The sequence below is a fragment of the Nannospalax galili genome, unplaced genomic scaffold, assembly GCF_000622305.1.
Source record: "Nannospalax galili isolate Female #2095 unplaced genomic scaffold, S.galili_v1.0 scaffold261, whole genome shotgun sequence".
NCBI lineage: Eukaryota > Metazoa > Chordata > Mammalia > Rodentia > Spalacidae > Nannospalax > Nannospalax galili.
In genome coordinates this window covers 3,192,713-3,199,429 of record NW_008345226.1, presented here as the reverse complement: position 1 = coordinate 3,199,429, position 6,717 = coordinate 3,192,713, and the positions used below count along the sequence as shown (strand labels likewise).

General features: G+C 37.8%; 1 protein-coding gene across 1 annotated transcript in view; it reads left to right on the top strand.

The window, feature by feature from the left end:
- Positions 1 to 6,717, top strand: part of LOC103740750 (MORC family CW-type zinc finger protein 1) — a 129,653-nt gene that overhangs the window by 38,483 nt on the left and 84,453 nt on the right. The gene's annotated exons all lie outside the window — the stretch shown is intronic.

The following is a 6,717-nucleotide window of genomic DNA, read 5'->3' as shown; positions in this document are numbered from 1 at the left end:
TTGGTTGCACTCGGATCCTTGGCACCTGTGTATGTCTATAAAGTCATCGGGTATATTTAAGTGGTAATGTTCATCACCTCTACTAATTAACATGACATAAATTTTTATGCTTCCTCCTCAAATATAATACATTTAAAAAGTTTATTGATCTTTGTGTGTGTGTATATATCACACAGAACATCCAAAACCATATTATTCAACTATATACCCACTTCCCAGATGTCACCCTCCCATAGCTTCCCTCCCCCACTAGAGCCCTTATACTCTGTTATTCCTGCTACTGTCCACTGTGTTGTTGGCACCCACAGCCATTCCCCACTACTTGTCCATCTGGTGAATCTAGTCAGCCTATCTAGAGGTCTTTGTTTTAGGAGGGTCAGCTGTTCCTCATCTAGCAGCAATCAGTTGTCAATATTCCTATAGATAAGATTGGGGTCTGCTGTTCATTTTCACAGTTCTATTCTGGATTGCTCTCTGGGAGTCCCTTGAGCCACACTAGCCAACAACTCAAAAGAAGGTATCTCCTATCTGGCTTGTGGCTTGTTATGTAGCCTTTAGCTATACATATAGATGGTTAAAAATTATATTGGCCCTTTTAATCTTTGGTTATACTTTCCTTTTGGGTGTTTAAGGCCATACAGTTGGCCCAGATAAACCAATTTATTTTTACTCTTAAGGTCATTTAGGATCTGTTCCTCATGGGTCACATGGGCTTGGGAGGAGCCCTTGGCTCCTTTCTTTTACCAGTTCTGCCTATGTGAAGATAAGTCAAAGGTCCTGCTCAACCATGGTTGGCTTTGCTTGGAAGCATGGAGGAAATGTTTTCTCTGTGTTGACCCTCTTCTTTGTAGACTGGACACTGGTTCAAGTCCATCTGGTGGGGTCTCCTCAGCCTCCTAGATCAAAAGGACAAGTGACCCACCAAAATTACAGGACATTTTGGAAGATGCTCATAGACCCCCTAGAACTAGTCAACCTAGGAGGGCAAGGAACAAAAACTGTCTTTTATGTCCCTCTGACCAAATTAGTATAGGCTGCAAGCTATATCTGTTAAACATCCAAGAAGGTTAGTTCCACCAGTCTAGTACTTTTAATTATTGTGTGTCATGTAGATAAATCTTGGACAAAGAACAATTGTTCTCAGATAAACCTTACCTAGACATATATTTCCTGATCTGGTATGTATAAATTGTCAGTAGGGTGTTGGAGTAATATGGTTTGCTTGGGTTTTTAAAACTACCTAGGCATTATTAATCTCTCACATTGTCTAACCTCTTCATCATGTTTTCCCCAATTAAGGTACCCCCATTTCCCCCAATTCTCCCTTTATAATACCCTTCTCCTACGGTATGGTCCCCCCTGTCTTGAGCACCTTCTTTCCCTTTACCCCCTAGGTTCCTTGTATAACCCTACCTCCCTCCTCCCCTAAAATAACCCAATATTTATCCATCTCTCCCTTATTAACGCCTGTTTCCTACTGTTCTCTTTCAGGTTCTCTCCTTTCCATTATCCTGGTTCCTGTAGTTATGTCTGTATATATAGTCACTTATCAGGGTTTGGTTCTAGGATCCACATATGAGAGAGAACATATGTCAATTTTTTTTCTGAGTCTGTGTTACTTCACTTAGTATAACAGTTTCTAGTTCCATCCATTTACCTACAAATTTCATGATTTCATCTTTCTTTACTGCTGAGTAAAACTCCATCGTATATATGAACCACATTTTCATTATCCACTCATCAATTGAGGGACAATTAGGTTGCTTCCATCTCTTAGCTATTGTGAAAAGGGCAGCAAACACGGATATACAAGTGTCTCACAATAGGATGAGTTCTTTGGGTATAGGCCAAGGAGTGGTATAACTGGATCAAATGGTAGGTTCTCTACACTGCTTTCCATAGGGGTTGAACAAGTTTGCAGCCCCACCACCAGTGGACAAGTGTTCCCCTTTCCCCACATCCTTTCCAACATTTGGTGTCATTTTTTCTCTTGATATTAGCCAGTTTGACTGGGGTATGCTGAAATCTTAAAGTGGTTTTAATTTGCATTTCCCTAATTATTAGTGATGTTGAACACCTTTTAAGATGCTTCTTAGCCATCTTTACTTCTTCTTTTGAGAACTCTCTGTTCAGCTTCTTAGCCCATCTTTTAATTGGGTTACTTCTTGTCTTGAATCTCTGTTTTTTGAGTTCGTTAGATATTCTGGATGTTAAACCTCTGTTAGATGTGTTCCTGGTGAAGATTTTCTCCTGTTCTGTGGGTTTTCTCTTCACTTCTCTGTTTGCCTCCCTTGATGTACAGAAGCTTTTTAGTTTAATGAGGTACATTTGTTGATTCTTGACCTTGTTTCCTGAGCAATTGATGTCCGGTTTAGAAAATCCTTTCCTACACCTATATCTTGTAGGTTTTTTTCCAGTATTTTCTTCTAACAGTTTCAGAGTTTCAGGCTTTACATTGAGTTCTTTGATCCATTTGGAACTGACTTTTTGTGCAAGGGGAGAGATAGGGGTTTAGTTTCATTCCTGATGGAGATCCAGGCTTGCCAGCACCATATGCTGAACATGCTGTCTTTCCTCCAGTGAATGTTCTTGGGCCCTTTGTCAAATATCAGGTGGCTGAAATTGAATGTACTCATATTTTGGTCATCAATTTTGTTCCATTGATTTATGGGTCTATTTTTGTGCCAGTACTGTGTTGCTTTTATGACTATATTCTGTAATACAGCTTAAAATTGATATAGTAATCCCATCAGCATTGCTGTTAGTGCTCAGGGTTGCTTTACTATCTGAGGTCTTTTGTGTTTCCACAGGAAACTTAGGATTTTTTTTTCAAATCTGTGAAAAATGTCATGGGGATTTTTATTGGCATTGCATTGAATCTATAAATGACTTTTGATAGGATAGTCATTTTCACAATATTAATTCTTCCAATCCATGAGCATGGGAGCCATCTTCTGATGTCTTCCTCAATCTCTTTCTTTAAAGATTTAAATTTTTCATTGTAGAGGTCTTTAATGTCTTTGGTCAGATTTATTCTGAGAACTTTTATTTTATTTTTTTCAGCTATTGTGAAGGGGAGTATTTCCATGTGCTCTTTCTCTGCTTGTTATTGGTATATAGAAAGGCTACAGACTTTTGTAGGTTAATTTTGTAACCTGCCACTTTACTGAACGTGTTCATAATTTCTAGGAGTTTTCTGGTGGAATTTTTGGCATCTCTTAGACATAATATCATATCATCTGCAAAAAGGGATAATTTAATCTCTTCTTTTTCAATTATTACTCCTTTAATTTCCTGCTCTTGTCTTATTGCTCTTTCAAGAGTTTCAAGCACTATGTTAAAAAGAAGTGGAGATAGTGGACAGCCTTGTCTGGTTCCTGATTTCAGTGGGAAATGCTTCCAGTTTTTCTCCATTTACAATGATGTTGGCTGTGGGTTTGTTATATATGGCTTTAGTTATGTTGAGGTATGTTCCCTCCAGTCCAATTCTCTCTAGGACTTTGAACATGAATGCATGTTGAATTTTGTCAAAGGCCTTCTCTGCATCTATTGAGATGACCATGTGGATCTTGTCTTTGAGCCCATTTACATGATTTATGACATGTATTGACTTACATATATTGAACCATCCCTGCATCTCTGGGATATAGCTTACTTGATCATGGTGGATGATTTTTTTGATGTGAGTCTGTATGTGGTTTGCAAGTATCTTGTTGAGAATTTTTGCATCTATGTTCATTAAGGATATGGGTCTATAGTTTTCTTTTTTGGTTGTATCTTTACATAGATGGTTTTGGTATTAGAGTGATGCTGGCTTCATAGAAGGAATTTGGAAGTTCTCTCTCCATTTCTATCTTTTTGAATAAATTAAGTAGTAGTTCTTCTTTAAATGTCTGATAGAATTCTGCTGTAAATCCCTCTGGTCCTGGGCTTTTTTTAGTCGGGAGCTTTTGTATTACTGTTTCAATTTCTCTTTGTGTTATGGGTCTGTTTAAGCTGTTAATCTCTTCTTGGTTTAGTTTTGGTGGTTCCCATGCCTTTAGATATCAGTCCATTACTTTTAGGTTTTCAAATTTAGTAGCATATAGGTTTTTAAAGTATTCCCCTATAATGTTCTGTATCTTTCTGCTGTCTTGTTGTGGTATTTCCCCTTTCTACTCTGATTTTGTTGATTTGGAGGTGCTCTTCCCTTCTTTAGGTAACTGGGCTAGTGGCCTGTCAATCTTGTTTATCTTTTCAAAGAACCAGCTCTTTTGGATTCATTGATTCTTTGTATTGCTTTCTTTGTTTCGATTGCATTAATTTCTGCCCTCATTTTTCTTATTTCTTCTTGTCTGCTGAGTTTGGGTTTCATTTGTTGTTGCTTTTCAAATGTCTTGAGTTGCAATTTTATGTCATTTATTTGTGTTCTTTCCGATTTTTTGATTTAGGCACTTAGAGCTATAAACTTCCCTCTAAGGACAGCTTTCAGCGTGTCCCACAGGTTTTGTTGTGTTGTATTGTCCTTTTCATTTAGTTCCAGGAATACTTTTATTTCTTTCTTAATTTCTCTTTTGACCCATTCATCATTCAGGAGTGTGTTGTTCAATCTCCATGTGTTCATGTGGTGACTAGGGCTTCCTCCAGGTTTCAGCTTTGTTGCTTTGAGGTCTGATAGAATGCATGGAATCATTTCTGTCTTTTTATTTTGTTGAAGTTTGTTTTGTGCCCCATTATTTGGTCGATTTTGGAGAAGGCGCCATGGGGCGCTGAGTAGAAAGTATATCCTTTGGTGCTTGGGTGTAATACTCGGTTGATGTCTGTTAGGTCCATTTTATATATGGTATTGTTTAATTCAGATGTCTCTCTGTTAACTATCTGCCCTGTTGACCTATCTAATGGAGACAGTGGGGTATTGAAGTCCCCTACTATTCATGAGTTGGGATTAATCTGGGTCTTAATGTCCTGTAGTATTGTTTTTATAAAGTTGGGTGCACTAGAGATTGGTGAATATATGTTCGTAATTGTAATACCTTCTTGGTTAGTTTTTCCTTTGATCAGAATGAAGTGGCCCTGTTTATCTCTTCTGATTAGTTTTAATTTAAAGCCTATTTTGTAAGATATTAGAATTCCAATGGCTGGTTTTTTCTTAGTACCATTCTCTTGGTGTATTTTTTTCCATCCTTTCACCTAAAGATAGTGCCTGACCTTGAAAGTGAGATGAGTTTCTTACAGACAACAGAAAGTTTTGTTTCTTAATCCATTCACCTAGTCTGTCTCTTTTGACTGTCAGTTCAGTCCATTAATATTTAAAGTTATTAATGAAAGATGTGTATTGAATCCTATCATTTTTATTTCTGTTCACATTCTTCATATAGCTATACTTTTCTACAGTTATATCTTCATTGAATTTCTTTCTGTAACCCCTGGGTATAGTCATTCCTTTCTTCAGCTCTTTGTGTTTCTTACAGAACTCTCTGAAACACTGGTTTTGTGGACATGAATTCCTTCAGGCTATTTATGTCATGGAAGATTTTTCTTTCCCCTTTGACTATAATAGACATTTTGGCTGGGTATAATAATCTAGGTTGACATCTGTGGTCATTTAAAACTGGGAATACTTTGTTCCAGGCTCTTCTGGCTTTCATAGTTTGCACTGAAAAGTCAGCTGTAATCCTAATGGATTTTCCTTTATATGTGACTTGTTGTTTCTCTTTTGCAGCTTTCAGTATTGTCTCTTTGTTCTATACATTTAGTGTTTTTACTGTGATGTGCTGTGAAGAGTTTCTTTTCTGGTCCTATCTGTTAGGTGTTCTATATGCTTCTGTGATCAACACTGTCCCCAATTTTCAGGATATACCACTAGTCACTGACCACCATGGCGATCAGCAGCACAAAGCTGCGCTGTGTGCTCAGGACAGTGGTCAAGTGCAGTAGGGTCATGCGACGGACCAGCCCAGACTGGAGCACTCAGTCCAACAGGAACAGGGAATCGGAGAGTGGGCAAGGATTCGGCGAGTGACAAACAGACACAACACAAGAGGTGGTTGGTCATCTGAATGTAATTTTCTAAAGTGGAGCATCAGATTTTATACAAGTTACAGAACAAGATTGTGTAAGCATTAGGTTGATTTCATGGTTAATCATTTTCTTAGAAATACAATTCAACAATTTTTGAGGGATGGAAGTGAGTAACTTGAGGGCCGCATACAATAAAGTAATTTTCTTTTTCATTATGAAGCAGTTTGGTTTGAGGTGACAAAGAGATGTTGTGAATATTGGGGGAATATTATGGTTCCGTTTTCTCAATTTTGAGGTTTCAGTGGCCGAGGTCAATGACTAGGTCAGTGAAGTTATAATAACTCCATATAACTTCAAAGGCTTGTTTCTCTAATCCTTATTTTCCTATTCTTTCTATCCATGTTTCTTATACTGCCTGTAATTATTCAAATATACTTTGCTTCTGACTTGTAGTAAAGGCACCAAGGTGGTCTGGATCTAGCTAACATATCCATAAACTATAGTGAATACCATGAAACCTTCCTTCCTAGAATATTTACCCATCTATTATTTCCTTCATAAACTCCTGTAAGAGGAAGTGGTTCATCAATGGGCTTGGGAATTCTGAATATGCTTTCCTTTCCCTTAAGGGGATGCCATAGCCTACCTCTCCCTAACTCATAGGCAATTCCAAAGTCTGTCTTAACTGTAGGCAGCAATCTTCTTTTAGCATCCCTT